The following is an 18706-nucleotide window of genomic DNA, read 5'->3' as shown; positions in this document are numbered from 1 at the left end:
CCCCCTTTGCATTCCTCCCATCTTAGTCCTTCCTTTCCCCTCTCCTGTAGGAAATGTCTCGGATTCTCTCGCTGGGGTGTAATGGTTAAATTGCTACCAGCTGATTAAACAGCAGAAGTCCAGCATGTAATCCTCAGCGTTCAGGAACCGGGGAGGCAGAGACAGGGCCCTGGCCTTCTTCGCCCCTGCTGACCCCCCTGCGATGTGCCTGCCCTGGTTTCACTTCTTTCATTTGTCCCGGGCTGCATAGAATCCTCCGGGATGGGGCGAGGGGAGGGGAAGGAGGGGAAAGGAGCGGGGAGGAGAGGGAGGGGAGGATGCCTCCACGGGCTCTGGCCCAACCTCCAAGGAATGTCTGTTCCCACCCCGTCCCTTCCCAGCCCCCCTGTAAAACCACATACTCACAGCCATGCTCACACACTCACATATGCATAAACATACAGGCTCTCACACACACAGCCCGTCACACACATTCACACGCCCAGGCTCTTTCTCGTCCTCTGCGGAATGAAGACCAGATGAAGGAGGCAGCCGGTCCGCCCTGCCCCCTCTCCTGGGAAACCTTCCCACACCTGCCCCCACACCGGGAAGGATGGGGAGGTAGGGAAGTGGGAGATGGGTCTGGGAAGAGGGGACATCGAGGGCTTTCGGGTTGGGCAGCGGGAGGTTTGACTCTGGCTCTGACGGCTGTGGGATCACAGAGTCAGGACTGTCCTTCTCCGAGCTTCTCTGAGCCCTATTTGCAACTGGGGGCAACAGCCTCTCAAAGCGGGCCACAAGGGCAAGTGAGCTAATGTGCAAGACTGTGCCCAGCCCGGCACAAAGCGTGTGTTAGTGCACACCGGCCGCGAGGAGGGCTGGGGTGCAGGGCGATTGCCGTAACCTTCAAACACGGGCCCCCTAAAAGCTGGGTGCCCCGGGCTCCTTACTGTACACCTCTGACCCTCAGCTCTTCCTCTGCAAACTGCCATCCTCATGCTTCCCAACGGGCCTGTGACGACCACATGCCACCCCACACATGCCAGGCTCCATGAACGGTTTCTCTCCCGTTCTGATGGACGTTGCTGTCGACCCAGGTCACGGAGAAAGAATAGCAAGGGCCAGGGAGCCTCCTTGGGAAAGTTTATTTCCATGGAAAGCACAGTTCAGAGGAGTGGAGAATCTGGCCTTGAGTCATCCTCCCCCGCTTACTCAGAAGCCAGAGAGGAGAGCCTGTGGGTGAAGGGGGACTGGCTGCAGGCACAGGGGACGGTCATCGCTCCTCCAACTGCTCTTGGAAGCAACCTTCCTCTTTCCTTGGGGAAAGAGCCTCGGCATGAGTCACGGTTCTCCGCAGAAACAGAACTATCCGTCCGTGTCCATAGAGAGAGTGCTCTCTCTATAGTTACATCTGTATCGATGCCAGTTCTATAGATAGATAGATATGATACAGACATCACATAGATTATATGATATATAGCTATATACATGATAGATATGATTAGATACAGATATTATATACATATCACATATACTTATATCTATCTCTGTCATCTATCTATCTTCTATCTATCTTCTGTCTTTCTATCTATTGAGGAGAAGAAGAAGAGAGAGAAAGAGATTTATTATAAGAAATTGGCTCACGCAATTACGGAGGCTGAGAAGTCCCATGACCTGCTTTCCGCGAGCTGGGGACCCAGGAGAGCCGGTGGGGTGAGTGCCAGGCCGAAGGCAGGAGAAGACTGACGTCCCGGCTTGGAGGCAGTCAGGCAGAGAGCGAATTCTCCCTTCATCCTCTGTTTGGTTCTATTTGGGCCCTCAAGGGATCGGATGATGCCCACTTGCCCTGGGGAGGGCCATCTGCTTTCCTCTGTCTACCCATTCAAATACTAAGCTCACCCTTAGACACCCTCACAGACACACACAGAAATAATGTTTCACAGAATATCTGGGCAGCCTGTGGCCCTGTCACGTTGCCACATCAATTAAACATCACAGTGTCCCCCCCAAATTCATGTCCACCCAGAACCTCAGAATGTGACCTTATATGGAAGTAGGGTCTTTGCAGATATAAAGTAGAACCGAGATGCGAGCTTACTGGATTAAGGCGGGCCCCACATGCAATGAGAGTGTCCTCATAAGAGACAGAAAGGACACAGACACACAGGGAGAAGCCCAAGCGAGCACAGAGGCAAAGGCTGCAATGATGCTCCACAAGCCAAGGAATGCCTGGGACCACCAGGAGCTGGGAGGCAAGGCAGGACCCTCCCCTCGAGCCTTCAGTGGGAGCGTGGCCCTGCTGAGGCCTTGATTTTGAACTTCTGGCCTCCAGAACTGGGAGAGAAAAAATTTCTGTTTCCAGTCACCTAGTCCGTGGTACTTTGTTAGAGCAGCCACAATACCATACAAACTAACGCACCCTGCAAAGCATGCATCGTTGGTCCCATTTTATGGATGGGGAAACTGAGGCACAGAGAGGGGAAAGTCCTTTGTCCAAAATCACACAGCTGGTTGGAAGTGAAGACAGGATTCAAAGCCAGGTCTGTCTAACTCCAATGCCTGGAGCCTGTATATTTTGTACCGTGCTTGCCTCACCCTCATCCTGGCCGCCCCCAGGCATGACAGAGGAACAGAGGGGATTCCGGGCCCCTGGCAGCAAGTGGGCTGTGGAGCCACACAGATCTGGATTTAAATCCTGGCTTTGGCCACTAACTAGCTGAATGACCGTGGGCAGGTCTGCTCCCTTATTTGAGCTCGGTTTTCTCTTCTGTAAAATGGGGATAAAAGAATGAAACTTACCTCATAGGCTGTTGTGGGGATGAAATGAGAGTCTGCACAGAAAGTGCCCAGCACTCTGTAATGTCATCTATTGTTATCAGTTTTTGCAGCTCAGAAAGAGGAAGTTAGGGGGTTAGCAATGTGAGCAATGGCTGCATCTGGAGCAGGTCAAAGGTGGCCAGCCAAGTTGACGAGCCGGTTGGGGATATCTTCAGAGTTAACAGTAACTGGTAATTTCTTGTTTAAGAAAAACCCAGGCTTGGACTGGGGAAGGGCGAGGCAGGGATGCGAGGCCACAGCGCCTGCGCACAGCTGTTTAGTAATCTGCATCCCTTTGCAGGGGGCCACACTCACAAGTCTCTTTCTCCTGTCTGGGCAGGAGCTGTGAAGTTCCTGTGGGCACCCCAGGTCTCCTGGTGGAGGAGCACTGGAGACAGAGTCTGGACTCCCCCAGAGTCAGCTCCTAGGTCATGAACTGGTCACCTCCCAGGTCCTGTGGTTTCTGTCTGAGCCAGAGAGGACGTTGAGCTGGGTCTTTGGCGATAAGGGGAGGTTGGGTTGAGCAACTGAATCTGTTCCTTATCCAGGCGACAGATCTTTTCTAAAGTTTAGCTCTGGTCTGATCCTCTGCCCGCGGCGGAGGTTCCTGTCCCCTCCCCATGAGTTCACAGTTCTCCGGGCTGACGGAGGTGTCTGCGAGGCCCCACAACTACCGCCCACCGCGTGAACAGTGCCTCCCGTCAGCTTACCTGCTTTTACCTTTTACCATCAGTGATGTGTCCTCCAGACCCTTGTTCTCACTCCAAGAGAGCGGGACCTACATCCAAGGCCAGGGGCAGGCTCAGAGGGCCTATTTGGGATTCTTATTTTTTAAGGGCAGTTCTGCCCATCTGCTCAAGGCAATGCTCTCCTGATTTTCCAGCCCACACTGCAGCCCCTGCCTGCTTCCTCGTGCCCAGCTTGATCCCAGCTCCTTAATCTGCCCCTCCGCCAGGCTCCTTGTGTGCCGCTCACACTTCTCCATTAGCACAATTATCACATTAATAACGAGAGCATCTACCATTTATTGAGCTGTTACTATGTGCCAGGCTCTGTGCTAAAAGCTTTCCCACCTTATCTCATTTAGATCCGGCAATAACTGAAGGGAAGAGGATTACATTACGAATGAGCGTAAAATGATTATTTTACTCAAGAGGGTTATTTCACAAAGAGGGTGAGCCGCTCACCCGTCTGGAGAAACAGGGTTTGAAAACAAGTCTGTTCAGCTTCACCGCCCGGGCCCTGAACTTCGCAATAAGCTATTCTGTGCTTTAGTTACCTGCAGACTTGTCCCCCTTCTCTCAACCTTGGGTCGCCATGTCCCCTAGGGTATAGGATTTGAGAGAGCAGGGAGGCACAGCCATTATTTTCAAAAAGAAATTATATAAACTTACAATTAAATAAATTATATTAAAAGCAAAGAAAATAAGTACTCAAAATTCTTCATTTCTTAATCCATTCACCACATTTTTCTATTACCTGTGCTCTTGAGATTAGATATGTCTCTTGTGTCCGTGTGGTGAAAATACCCTATAATACATCGCCTCCCAGCTCTGTGTTGAGTGACCTCGCCTTGGCAGTTTGAAATTGTTCGTGGCGGGAGTATTGACACCGTGGTAATTGGCAAATGCTACTAATCAGGGTTTTCCCCTAAAGAGCCAATTATTAAACAGTTACCTGTACACTGCTGATCACGACATTTGTGGTAGGTCTTACAATTCCCTTTGAGAAATGAAGCAGTTGAGGCTCAGGAAGGCTGAGTGATTTTTCCAAGTCAACTGCTAGGAAGTGGGGGTGCGGAGGGGGCGGGATTTGATCCTACTTCGTGCCAATTCCCCTGCTCTGATACACCTTCACATCTGCTGAAGACGGAAGAAAAATCCAGAAGCTCGCTCCTTCCCAACCCCCTGGAGCCCTAGCCGCTGCCCGTGTTTGGTGAGTAGAAGCTGAAGGCGGTCGGAGACTCCAGCCACGCAGAAGGCCTCCGATTCAGAGAGGCGAGTGGTAGATTAAATCCTTGACCTGGGAAGGACAGAGAGTAAGACAAAAAAAAAACAACAACAAGTTCAAGTTTTACACGGACTGAATTCTCATTGCACGCACTTGAGCATTCACGAGCTGGGGCTAAGTTGACCAATTAAAAGTAATTTCGTCTCTAGCACCTCTTTGAGGGTTTTTAAAGAAGACTTAAAAATTAATCTTTCATTTATCCCAAGAATGAAAAAACATTCCCGCCTCCCCCTCAAATCGGGCTACTCTTTTCAAAATGATGCGGTGCGCTCTTCAATTAACCTTACTGACCACAGACCGGAGCTGCAGCTCTTCCGAACTGTGTGGACCGAGCGCAATTTGTTGCTTCTTTCATTTACATGTGTCTTTTTACGTAGATTCAAAGTCCCTCTTGCGAAAGAACCGTGAGCTCAGCAAATATCAGAAAAGCCCGAAACTCATGGATTGGTAAATATCGTTGGCTCAGTCTTTGGGAGGGCAGAGAACCCGGCTTCGTGCCCTGGAGGGACGTGATCCTCGCTCCTAGGAATCTTATGATCTTGTTGGGGTTTTGAAGACAAGCATATACTCAATGGTTAAAAAACAGAGAGAAAATGCAGTTACAAAACAAGTCTGGAGGGCCATGGGACAACGATTATTGGAGCGATGCAAGCTAAATAGCACTTAGAAATTGTTTTTATAAACTTTCGTACTAGCAAAGTTGAGAGAAAAATAAAACCCCGATAGAGTTCAGTGCTGGTGAGAATTTGGTAAGTCAGCTGTCTTTCATTCAGGGTAAATAGTACAACCTTATAGAAACAAACCAGGTAGCTAATGCCTATTCCAATCTTGGTGTTCGCTACAAATTTCCTTAGTTGCTGTGTGGAGGCCTTTGCTGTTTGGCCATCTGGGAGGCATTCTCCTTTCTTCCGGTAAAAGCATTCCAATCTTCCTTGGAGGAAGTGCCCCCTCCACTCTCCGTCCATGTAGTTCAGGAGGAGTTGATCTCACTTCTGGCTTGTATGGGTGTGTGGTAGACAGACTTCCAAGATGGCCCCCGTGAGCCTTGTCTTTTGGTGTCCACATCCTTGAATAATCCCCTCCTTCTGTGTGTGGGCTGAACCTAAGAACTGACTTCTAAAAAACAGAATACAGCAAAAGTAATGGGACGCCATGTCTATGATTAAGTTACAAAAGATTGTGATTTCTGTCTTGCTAGTAGACTCTATTCCCCTCACAGGTCACATGCTTTGATGAAGTAAGTTGCCATGTGGGAGGACCCACGGGCAAGGAGCCAAGGGCAACCTCCAGCCAAGGCAATAGCCAGTGAGAATCTGAGGCCAACAGTCCAACCCCCTGTGAGGAACTGAATCCTGCCAACAACCACTGAGTAAGCTTGGAAGTGGATCCTTTCCCGGTCGAGACTTCAGATGAGACTGCAAACCCAGGGCTAACACCTTCATAGCAGCCTTGTGAAGCAGAGGATGCTGCTAAGCTGTGCCTGGATTCCTGGCCCACAGAAATGATGAGATCATAAATGTGAGTTGTTTTAACCTGCTAAGTTTGGGGGTAATTTGTTACATAGTAATAGCTAACTAATACAGGGTGGACATGTGACCCAGGTATGACCAATCAGAGCATTGCATCCCTCAATGATTAGCTCAGGGATGTACATGTGATTCAATCAGAGCCAAACAGAGCTAATCCTGGGACTTTCGTAAGATCAGAACGTGGAGAGATGCTCTATCCATTGGTCTGGACTTGGGAGATGCCAAAGGCTGCCTTGTGAAGAGGATCTATCTGAAAATGCAACAATGCGGCACCATGAGATAGAGACTGCAAGCCCTAATGACAATGTTTGAGCCCCTGGATCCAGCCTTGCCTAAAACTTTACCTATGAAACTTTTAGTTCCATAATCTAATAAATACTGTTTACTACTTAAGTCATTTTGTGTTGGGTTTCTGTTATTTATTAAAGCCTGTTTTAATCATTCGGTTGAAAGATATTCATTGAGGTTTTACGTGTGCCGAGGGCTCTGGGGGTATACAAGGATTAGAATTAGTTTTTGAACCTGGTCTCAGGGGACTATGGTTCCTTAAGGCCAGAAACTACATCTATAATTATAACATCCTCTTGAAAACATAAGATCCTCAATTTCGGGAGCACCATTCTTTGTTCATGTTTGTGCTCTCAGCATCCAACACATTGTAGGTGCTCAAATAAATACTTATTGATCCTAAAAGTACACAGCAGATGCTCTAGAAGTGCAGAGAGAGGGGAAATCACTTTCGAGGGGGTTGGGAGAAGCTTCATGAAGGAGAAGAAACTTGAGCCACTGAGTTTGAAAGGATGCATTGGATAGACTTTGCAGGGATGGGGGAGGGAAGATTCCAGGCAAAAGAAGCAGCACTGAGCCTGGAAGAGTATGATGTATATGGGCCAGGTTGGCTGGACTCTAGGGCGGATGAAGCTTACTATGGGAAATGAGGCTGGGAAGGCAGGATGGGACCAGACGGGAGATATTTTTGAGTGACAGGTGTATTAGCTATCTAGTGCTGTGTAACAAATTACCCCCAGACTTAGTGGTTTGTTATCTCACAATTTCCGTGAGTCAGTTGTTCAGGAGCAGCCTGGTTGGGTGGTTCTGACTCAGGTTCTCTCGGGAGGTTGCAGCCATGATGTCATCTGAAGGCTAGACTGGGGCTGGAGGATGTCTTCCACGATGGCTCACTCGCATGCCTGGCATATTGGTGCTGGCTGTTGGCAGGAGTCTCAGTTCCACACCACGTGGACCAGCCTTGGAAGTCATATCCTGTCATTTCTGCAATATGCCATTGATTATGCAGCTTGGCACTTTTCAATGTGGGAAAGGACTAGAGAAGTATCCACAGAGGGGCTGTGACTACCAGGTGGCAGGGATCATTGGAGACCATCTTGGAGGCTGGCTGTCACTCGCAATAATTAGTTATCTATTTGACTGCACGTCACAGAAAACCCCACTGATAGTGGCTTAAGTTATATGAATTTTCATTATTTATTCAACAAGGAGTCAAGGGGCACATGGTCCCATTACTGTCAGGGCTGAACAATGTCATCAGGGACCCCAGGCCATCTCCACATTTTTACTCTGCCAACCTCAGAGTACTGACAATATCTGTTCTCATGGTTGCAAGAAAGCTGCCACAACACCAGGCATCACATCCTCTCACGATAATGTCAAATGCAGGTTGGGAAACAAAGGAGAAGAAGGAAAGAGAAGTGGTATTCTCATGCAATTCTTTTTCCCTTGGGAGAGAAAGTATTTCCCAGACTCTATCCCCCAACCTCCCAATGCCCCGGAAGAATCCTCTTACATCTATTTGACCAGAACTAGGTCACCTACCCAGCCCTTAGACCAATCACTGGTAAAGAGGAACAACACTGCCTTTTTTTTTTTTTTCAATTTAGACATGACCCATTTGCTGGGCCTTGACAGACCGCCCTCCCAAACAACATTAGGGGAATTTATCAAGAAAAAAGAAGGGGTCATTGGGTGAGTGACCACAACCACAGCAATGAATATCTTAGGTCATCTTTTCTGGACGCTTACAACCCACCAGGCTCTGGACTAAGCCTTGACAAGCGTTCTGTCATCAATCTTTGCGGCCGCCCTATGAGGTGAGATGGATCTACTAGGTACCCACATGTTATGGGGTGAATTATGTCCTCCCCAAATTCTTATGGAGAAGTCTTAGTCCCCAGCACCTCGAAATGTGACCTTGGTTGGAAACAGGGTCATTGCAGATGTGATGGGTTAAGATGAGGTCATTGGGGTGGCCCCAATCTAATATGACTGGTGTCCCTATAAAAAGAGAATTAGGACACAGACACAGACATGCATAGACGGAAGAAGGTGGAAAGAGCTACAGGGAGAAGACAGCCATCCACAAACTAAGGAGAGAGGCCCAGGACAGCTCCCTCCATCCACAGCCCTCAGAAGGCAGCCGCCCAGTGACGCTTTGATTTCCAACTTCCGGGCTCTGGAACTGTGACACAGGAGATGTCAGTGGTTTAAGCCGCCCCGTTTGTGGTGCATAGTTATTCCAACCCGGGTCTCTCTGACCCCAAAGCCCTTGCTCTTCACCACGACTCTAAAAAGGATTGTATCCTGCAGGCAGTAGGGAGCTAGAGAAGGTTTGAGCGAGAGAGTAAAGCCATCTGAGCCATGTTTCAGGGGGAACGTCTTCATTTCAGAGATCAAAAAGTCCCTCTTGGTGTCTGTCGTCGATCTCTTTTATCTCAGCCTCACTGCCTCCAGCTCGGTTTCCAGGAGACAGGCAGAACCTCTCCTAGAGGGCTCCTCATAAAACCCCCGTGTAGACAGAAGTAGATAATCAAGTCCCTTCCTTTCTAAGACCTGTGGTCTCAGTCTTTGATCTTTCCTCCCTCGCCCTGAAGCTTCCCCAGCCACTGAAGGCGGTGTGAGAACGGCCAGGTGAGGGAAGGCAGGCACTCAGCACAGAGCCAGCGGGATCAGGAAGGAGCTCTGGCTGGAGGCGAGGCGGCCTGGGGCTCCGGCCTGACCCTGCCGTGCACGATGCGGCCGTGTGAGCCCTGGACCCCCGTCCACCCCATACAGTGGGGGGCTGATGATGCCGTCTCCAAGCTCCCTCCTCTGGTCCTGATGTCCAAAGCCACCTGATGGCTCGGAGCTCTACTTCCCCACTTGAAAAGGTCAAATGTGTACACCGGGGCTACTTTTTCAGTTAAAAAGAAAGAGAGAGGGAGAGCGGGCGAGCGAGAGAGTAAGAAGCCGGCTCTCACATCTTGAGTCATCACCGAGCTCCTCCCCCTCCCTCCGCCCTTCCTGCGGCCTCTTCCCTCTCCCCTCTCTGTTCAGTTTGCAAGGCTGTTATTCCTGCCAAATGAGTCACTGATGTGGGAAGGTTAATTTATCTTGGCAGACTTCACCCTTGCTCCGAGAAATGGAAACTGCACCTCCTGCCTCGGAAGCCCAAGCGACTGTGATGTTCATTCGTTCCTCCCTGCATTCATTCATTCATTCTCAGAGCATGTGGTTGCTTCCTTCGCATTCACACGTGGGCAACCTCACCTACCGTTTTCTGTCTCCGGGAGATGTGAGGTGTAATTGAGGTAATCTATGTAAAAAATGCTTATATAAAAATAGAAGAAGCATAATAGCTAATCCTCACTAAGCACTTACTATGTGGCGAGCCGCACAGTCAGCTTTTTATCTGCTGTCTTTATTGTCTTAATCCTATCGCTGCTCTCTGGGGCAGCACGATTGTTATTTTCATTTTAGGGATTCAGAGACTGAAGCTCAGAGGGGTCAAGGTGACCTGGCCACGGTCATTACGTACCCGTAAGTGGCAGAGGGAAGTCAAGCCCAGCTTCCTCTTATCGTGACCCACATTTATAAGGTGTTGACCACACAGCGGGCTCTGGAGTTAGAACCTGTTTCTCCTCTCCCGTCTCACTTGTTCTTCACACGAACCTGTGACGCAGAGACTGAGATTAGCATCTCTGTTTTCCAGCTGAGCAAACTGAGGTTTGGAGAAGAGAGGCAGCTTGCCCGAGGCGGCACGGCTGTCACACGGAAGAGCAGAGCGGACAGCAGGCGGTCTGGGCGCAGAAGGCGCTCCGTCTTCACTGTGGGCAGACAGCCTGGCCCTGAGCATGCGGGTGCCCCGTTCTTGTCACTCACACTCACCATCACACATGCATGCTCCTTCTGGTGTCCTCACATGGTCCCGGCACATAGATCCTGTGACACAGACAATGCTGTGCATTCACCAAACCCCATGTCCTCGTTCTCTGAGACACACAGATGACCCTGGCACTTAGGTGGGTTGACGTCACTGAATTCTGACCAATGGAACATGGGAGTAAGTGATGAAGGTCACTTCCGGGCCTGGCCCTGAAGAAAGCCCATGATCCTCGATCTGCAGACCAGATGCAGAGGACCCCGTGGAAGAATCTGGGACCCTAGGGGATGGTGGAACCACGAAATGGAAGCTGTCTGAGTCCCTGAGTGATACATGGAGCCAAGCTCTTTCCAAGCTCCCAAGTGAACTGTGACGTGGACCTCAACCTTTATAGGGGTACTACTGAGGTGGGGCTGTTTGTTACAGCAGTCAGCCCACCCTCACCCATACAGATGTTTCTGGAAGGGTCTTTTTGGCATAATGAAATTCTGGTCTAGGGTTTCCTTGGGAAAGGGCTCCCCTCCATGCCTCGAGCTTCATAAAGGGAGAGTCTCCCAGGGAGAATGCAGAGCCTCACACATAGTAGGTCTTCAGTTAATATTTGTGGAAGTGGCTGAATGAACGTCCCGTCTCAGAGGCCCTTGGCCCACAGGGAAGCTTCCTGAATGGAGACGTGGGAAGAAGGTCTTCTTCAAGCCACTTCTGTCTCCACCCTTCCTGGATACCCCACCGTGACCCTCACCCTCCTGCCTGCCTGTCTCCGGTACGGTGCTGGGGAGACAACCTCAGCGATAACACCTGGAACCTGCTCGTCAAGTCACACGTCACTATACAAATATCAAGCTGACTTCATTCTGTCCCGACTGGCTGTAAAATCCAGGAAAAACCCAGCGGCATGGGCCCCAAGCTGCACACACTATATTCAGATGTTTACAGAAAACCAGGGCACAAGGATTTGCTCGAAAGCTAAATTTCCTCTTAGCCAAAGCCCAGAAATGCCTTTTAAACCCTGAGCAAATAAGCCGGAGGAGAAGGCATTCTCCCTGTGCCGGAGCCCTCCGAGCCAGGGGATCTTCAACTTTTCAAGGGAACAAGCTTGCTGCAAAAGACGCCGCACAGAGGAGCTCCTCGCCACCCGCAACCACCAGGCTTCCAGAACTTGCCCTTTGGTCCTGGGGCAGATGGTCCGAACAGCCACAAGCCCCAGGCCTGACTTCAGGCTGCAAATGGAAGAAGCTTGAAGCATACATCTAGGTCCAATTAGAAAGACAGCGTTGGCTCAAAATAGAATTAAAATAAGCCATTGTTTTAAAAAAATTAACCAACCAAACAAAACCCTTTCCCCATGGAATGTTGAACTGAGTTGGGTGTACCCTGAACAAAAATTTGCTGGAACAGCACAGACATTGGGCATCATCTCAGTGCTCAATTTACTGAGCACTTCCTGTGTCCCAAGCCAGGACTTTCTACAGGAAGCCCCTTTAATCCTTACAACAAGTTTCTGAGACAGGAATCATTATTACTCCTCTTTTACAGATGCGGAAACAGAGGTGCAAAGAGCATGTTATGTAAGAGGTTCAATTTCATAGAGCCCATGAGTGGACGTGCCAGGATCCTAACTCGGCATGCCTGGAATCAGCCAGGGCCCAGCTTGAGGCCCAGCTCAGCTTGGCTATGTGACCTTGGGCAAGTTATTTAACTTCTCTGAGCATCTGAAGACAAGAATAGGAATAGTACCTATTTCCTAAGATTAAGTGAGACGGTATATGCGAAAGTAGCAAAGTGTTCATTTCCCCTCCTTGCATTTTGCCGTGTGTGTTGTTTTATTTATAAGGCGTTGTTCAGGCTGCTGGTAGCTGGAAGCAGAGCCCGGTTGTCCACGTGCGAGTGGGGAAGAGCTGTGGAGAGTTGTGGCCAAGAAGCAGCAGGCACATGGGGGCCGAGCGCATTGGCAGGGGTTGCAAGAGGTAAGAAGCGGCCACAGAAGGGAGAAGGGGGTTTGGCAGGATGAGCAATGAGACCTCCAAACCCAGCAGCAAAATGGGTGAAAATGGCCGCCTGGATAAAAGACGACGTGGCCCCCTTGGGTATGGCCGCAAAGGCACCCCTGCTTTCTCCTTGCCACGGGGAAAATGATTTGGCTGAGCAAGGAAATGGGGGGAGAGGAAAGGCTGTGGATGGCTGGGATGGACTGGGCAGTGCGTGGGAGAAGGAAGGCATCACATGAGCAGGAAGAAACAGGCCGTGTATGAATTTCCTGAGGCTGCTGTCACAAATGGCCACAAACTGGTGACTTAGAATAACAGAAATTTTTTCTCTTACAGTTCTGGAGGCCAGAAGTCTGAAATCAAGATGTCAGGGCCACACCCCCTCTGCAGGCTCCAGAGGAGTATCCTTCCTTGCTTCTTCCAGCTTCTGGTGGCTCCAGGTGTCCTTGGCTTGTGGCCGCATCACTCCAGCCTCTGCCTCCGGCTTCACATGGGCTTCTCCTCTCTGTCTTCCTCCTTTCTCTTCTCTTATAACCACATTTGTCATCACATTTAGGGCCCACCCTAATCTGGGATATTCTCATCTTGAGATCCTTAACTTGATCACATGTGCAAAGACCCATTTTCCAAATAAGGTCGCATTCCCAGGTTCCAGTGGACACATCTTTTAGGGTCCACCATTCAACCTGCCGCAGGCTAAGGAAATAGAAGGGTTCATTTGCCCCCTGAAACTTATAATCGATAATGATTTCAAAGGTAAAAAAAAAGTACAGAATATTAAAATAACAGACACTCTTGTACCGAGAACCCAAATTTAATAGATGTGAACATTTTTTCATAATTACTCCAATGTCTGTCTTGGGGAAAAAAAAGGAAACGAAGATGTAAAACATACAAACACATCACTTCCCCTCCTTCTCTCCTTAGAGATAACCACAGTCCTGAATTTGGTCTTTCATTCTCGTGCAAGTTGTTATACTTTCTCTGCATGTGTATCTAACTTTAAATAATTGATGGTATTAGTTCATGTGTTTTTAAATTTTACATAAATGGTATCACTCTGTATTTAGCCTTTTTAAAATTAGTAGTTTCATAAAGATATAATTCCCATATGAAACTCATGCTTTTAAAGTGTAAAATTCCGTGGTTTTTAATATATTCACAGAATTGTGCAGCCATCACCACTATCTAATTCGAGAACATTTTTGTCACCCTGGAAGGATGCCCACACCTATTAGCAATCACACCCCATTCTCGCTCCCCCCACTCTCTGGCCACCACTAATCTACTTTCTGTCTCTATGGATTTGCTGATTCCAGATGCTTCATATAATGAAATACATGTGCTCTTTCGGGACTGGTTTCTTTCATTTAGCTAACGTCTGTAAGGTTCATCCATGCTGTATCTTGTGTCAGTGCCTCGTTCCTTTTTATGGCTGAGTAATATTCCATTGTATGGACGTGCCACTTTTTATTTACCCATTCATTAGTTGGTGGACATTTGGGTTGTTTCTACTTTGGGGCTATTATGAATAGTGCTGCTATGAATATTCTTGTACGAGTTTTTGTGTGGACATACGTTTCAATTCTCTTGGGTGTATACTTAGGAGTGGAATTACCGGGTCATATGGTAACTACGTTTAACTTTTTGAGGAACTGCGTAACTGTTTTCGAAAGTGGCTGCAGCATTTTGCTTTCTCACCAGTGACGTATGAGGGTTCCAGTTTTTCCCCATCCTTGCCAATACTTGCTATTGGCCCCTTTTTGATTGTGTCCATCCTAGTGGGTGTGAAGTGGTATCTCATCGAGGGTTAAATTTTTGTATTTCTTATAGCTAATAATATCGAGCTTCTCATCTGCTTATTGGCCATTTGTGTGTTTTCATTGGAGAAATATTTATTCAAATTCTTTTCCCATTTAACAAATTGGTTGTCTTTTTGTTATCGAGTTGTATAAGTTTTTAAAAATATATTCTGGGTACAAGTCCTTTATCTGATTGCAAACATTTTCTCCCATTCTGTAGGAGAATACACAAAAGTTTTAAATTTTGATAAAGTCCAACTTATCTATTTTTTCTTTTGTCACTTTTGCTTTTACTTTCGGTGTCATTTCCAAGAAACCGTTGCCTAGTCCAAGGTCCTGAAGATTTATGCCTATGTTTTCTTCTATGAGTTTTATAGTTTTAAGCTCTTACGCTTAAGCCTTTGATCCATTTTGAGTTAATTATTATGTATAGTGTAAAGTAGGGGTTCAGCATTATTTTTATGCCTGTGGATATCCAGTTGTCCCAGCACAATTTGTGGAAAAGATTATACTTTCCCCTTTGAGTTGTCTTGGTGCCCTTGTTGAGAATCAACTCGCCATAAATATAAGGGTTGATTTCCGGACTCTCAGTTCTGTTCCATTGGTCTACATATCTATCCTTATGCTAGTATCATGCTGAGTTGATTACTGTAGCTTGGTGGTAAGTTTTTATATTGGGAAGTGTCAATCCTCCAACTTTAATCTTCTTTTTCAAGATAGCTTTGGCTGTTCTGGGTCTCTTGCAATTCCATGTGACTTGTAGTAGCATCGTACCAATTTCTGCAAAAAAGGCAGCCGGAATTTTGATAGAGATTGCATCGAATCTGTGGGTGAATTTGGGTAGTATTGCCATCTTCATATTACGTCTTCCGACCCATAATCATGGTATGTTTTTCAATTTGTTTAGCTCTTCTTTACTTTCAATGATGTTTTGTACTTTTTAATGTTCAAGTCTTGCATTTCTTTTGTTAAATTTATCCCTAAGTATTTTGTTTTTATGCCATTGTATATGGAATTGTTTTTTAAATTTTATTTTTAGATTGTTTGTTTCTAATCTATAAAAATACAATAGATTTTCGTATATTGATCTTGTGTCCTGCAACTTTGATTAACTCATTTTTTAGTTCTCATCGTTTTTTTTGTTTTTACCTTTTGCATTTGTGGATATCCTTGGGATTTTCTGCATACAAAATCATGCCATCTACAAATAGAGACAGTTTTCTATCTTCCTGTCTACTCTTTGCCTTTTATTTCTCTCTCTCACTTAATCACCTTAGCTAGAATCTCCAATACAATGCTCGGTAGAAATGGTGAGAGCAGATCCCTTGTCTTACTTCTGATCTTAGAGAGGAAGCATTTGGTCTCTCATCACTAAGTGTGTGCTGTTAGCTGTGGGTTTTTCATAGACGCCCTTTATCAGATTGAGGAAGTTCCCTTCCATTCCCAATTTTTGAATGTTATTTATCATGAAAGGCTGTTGGATTTTGTCAAATACTCTTTCTGCATCTATTGAAATGATAATGTGGTTTTCCCCCTTTCTTCTATTAATAGGGCATATTACAGTGATTGATTTTTTTGTGTGTTAAGCCAATATTGCATTACTGGGGTAAATCCCAGTTGGTCATGGTATATAATCCTTTTCATATGTTGCTGGATTTGGTTTCCTTTTGAGAATTTTTACATCTATATTCATAGGAGATATTGGTCTGTAGTTTTCTTTTGATGTCTTTGTCTAGTTTTGGGATCACGGTAATATTGGTCACATAAAGTGATTTGGGAAGTGTTCTCTCCTCTTCTATATTTTGGAAGAGTGCTTGAAGGATCGGTGTTAATTTTTCTTTAAATGTTAGGCAGAATTCACCAGTGAAGCCATCTGTGCCTGGGCTTTTCTTTATAGGAAGTTTCTTTAATTACAAATTCAATCCTTTAAAATTTAATGAGGAGTTTTCAGTGGCCTAACATATGGTCTCTCCTGGAGAATGTTCCATGTGCACTTGAGAGGACCGTTCTCTTCTGTTGTTGGGTGAAGTGCTCTGCAGATGTCTGTGCCACCTAGTCTGCTCAGAGCACTGTCCAAGTCTTCTGTCTCCTTGTCAGTCTTCTGCTTTATTGAAAGCACAGTCTGGAAGTCTCCAACTATTATCATTGAATAATCTAGTCCTTGCAATTCTGTCAGTTTTTGCTTCACACATTTCAGGGCTCTGTTATATGTTTATAATAATTCTATCTCCTTAATTGGTTGACTCCTTTATCATTCTGAATTGTCCTTCTTTGTCTCACTTCCAGTTTTTGCCTTCATGTCTATTTTGTCTGATATTTGTACAGCCATCTCAGTTCCGTTTTGGCTACAGTGTACGTGGCATGCCTTTTTCCCTCCTTTTACTTTCAATCTGCTTGTATCTTTGCATCCAAAGTGTGTCTACTGTGGTCAGAGTATAGTTGGATTATTTGTTTTCACTCATTCTGCTCGTTTCTACCTTTTGATTGAAGTGTTTTGTTCACTGACATTTACTATAATTACTAAGGTGGAGTTTAGTGCAATTAATGATAAAGCGTCTGCAATTTTGCGATTCGTTTTCTGTGTCTATGTCTTGTTTTTCCTTCTATTCCTCTATTACCGCCTCTTTTTGTGTTAAATAGATATTTTCCAGTGCACCATTTTAATTCCCTTGTTTGTACTTTTTTCTATATTTTTTGAGTTGCTTTCTTAGCGATTGGCCTGGGGATTGAAAATAACACCTTAACTGAAAACAATATAGTTCAGATTAATACCAACTTAATTTCAGTGGTACACAAAAACTTGGCTTCAATATAGCTCTGTTCCTTACCCCCTCCTCTGTGCTATTGCTGTCTTATAATGTGAAAAAAAAATTACCCCTTTCGCGTTATCAACCCACCAACACAGGTTTGTAGTTATTACTTGATGCAGTTGTCCTTTAAATAAGAAAGAAAAAGAAAAATGTATTTATGTCTCATTTTATATTTACCTATGTAATTATCTTTATTTATGCTCTTTCTCTCTTTGTGTGGATTCAAAGTACTGCCTAGTATCCTTTCATTTTAACCGAAGAACTCCCTTTAGTATTTCTTGTAGGGCAGGTCTGCTAGCAATAAATACTCTTAGTTTTTGTTTATTTCTCAATGTCTTAATTTCATCTTCACTTTTCAAGACTAGATTTACTGGATACAGAATTCTTGGTTGGCAGTTTTTTTCCGATCAGCACTTTGAATACTTCATCCCACTGCTTGCCAAATTCCATGGTTTCTGGTAAGAAATTCCCTGTTAATCTTATTGAGATGGTGAGACACTTTTCTCTGCTTTCAAGATTCTCTCTTGGTCTTTTGCTTCTGACAGTTTGACTATCTGCGACAATCTGTGTCTGGATATGGATCTCTTTGAGTTTACCCCACTTGGAGCTTTTCAACTTGGATGTGCAGATTGATTTTTTAAAAATCAAATTTGTGATATTTTCAACTATTGTTCTTCAAATATTCCTTCTGCTCCTTTTTCTCTCTTTCCTTTTGGAACTCCCATTTTGCATATATCGGTATGTTTGATGGTATCCACAGGTCTCTGAGGCTGTGTTCTTTCATTTTCATTCTTTTTTCTTTTGGTTGCTCAAATTGGATACTCTCCATTTTTGTGTCTTCAAGTTTGCTAATTCTTTCTTCTGCCTGCTCAAATCTGCTGTTGAGTCCCTCTATTGATTTTTTTCATTCTAATTATTGTATTGTACTTTTCAACTCCAGAATTTCTATTTGGTTCTTTTTTCTTTTCATTTCTTTTCTTTTCTTTTCTTTTTTTTTGGGAGGAAGATTGGCCCTGAGAGAACATCTGTTGCCAATCTTCCTCTTTTTGCTTGAAGAAGATTGTCACTAAGCTAACATCTGTGCCAATCCTCCTCTATTTTATGTGGGATGCTGCCAGAGCATGGCTTGACGAGCGGTGCTAGGTCTGTGCCCAGGACCTGAACCAGCAAACCCCAGGCTGCTGAAGCAGAGCACATGAACTTAACTACTACACTGCCAGGCCAGCCCCCTATTTGGTTCTTTTATATAATTTCTGTCTTTTTATTGATAACTCTACTTGGTGATATGTGATCTCATACTTTCCTTTAATTCTTTAGACACAGTTTCCTTTAGGTCTTTGAATATATTTAAAATAGCTGATTTAAAATCTTTGTCTAGTAAGTCCAATGTCTTGGCTTCCAAGGGGGCTGATTCCTGTGTATAAGCCATATATTCCTATTTTTCGAATGTCTTATATTTTTATTGAAAACTGGACATTTTTGGCAATGTAACATGACAGCTCTGGAAACCAGACTTCCCTCCTCCCCAGGTTTGCTGTTTGTTGTTGTTACTGTTTGTTTAGTGACTTTCCTGGACTAATTCCGTAAAGTCTTTATTCTTTCTTGTGCATGGCCA

At 45.8% G+C, this 18706-nt stretch overlaps 1 long non-coding RNA gene across 3 annotated transcripts; it reads right to left on the bottom strand.

Annotated features, from left to right (window-relative positions):
- Positions 1–1109: 1109 nt before the first annotated feature.
- LOC139084457 (uncharacterized) lies at positions 1110–10635 on the bottom strand. 3 transcript variants are annotated; one of them, XR_011541837.1, is made up of 8 exons: positions 10497–10635; positions 10147–10280; positions 4474–4818; positions 4076–4120; positions 3507–3574; positions 2779–3291; positions 1624–1785; positions 1110–1407 (listed from the first exon to the last, which is right to left on the bottom strand). It is a non-coding gene; the product is annotated as an uncharacterized lncRNA (long non-coding RNA). The 3 variants fall into 3 exon arrangements; XR_011541836.1 differs by lacking the exons at positions 1110–1407; positions 1624–1785 and adding an exon at positions 5098–5922; XR_011541838.1 differs by lacking the exons at positions 1110–1407; positions 1624–1785; positions 2779–3291; positions 3507–3574; positions 4076–4120 and adding an exon at positions 5610–5922 and having other exon boundaries at positions 4163–4818.
- Between the last annotated feature and the right edge of the window lie 8071 nt (positions 10636–18706).

Source organism: Equus przewalskii, chromosome 7 (assembly GCF_037783145.1).
Source record: "Equus przewalskii isolate Varuska chromosome 7, EquPr2, whole genome shotgun sequence".
Classification (NCBI taxonomy): Eukaryota; Metazoa; Chordata; class Mammalia; order Perissodactyla; family Equidae; genus Equus; species Equus przewalskii.
This window is presented reverse-complemented; position numbering and strand designations above follow the sequence as displayed.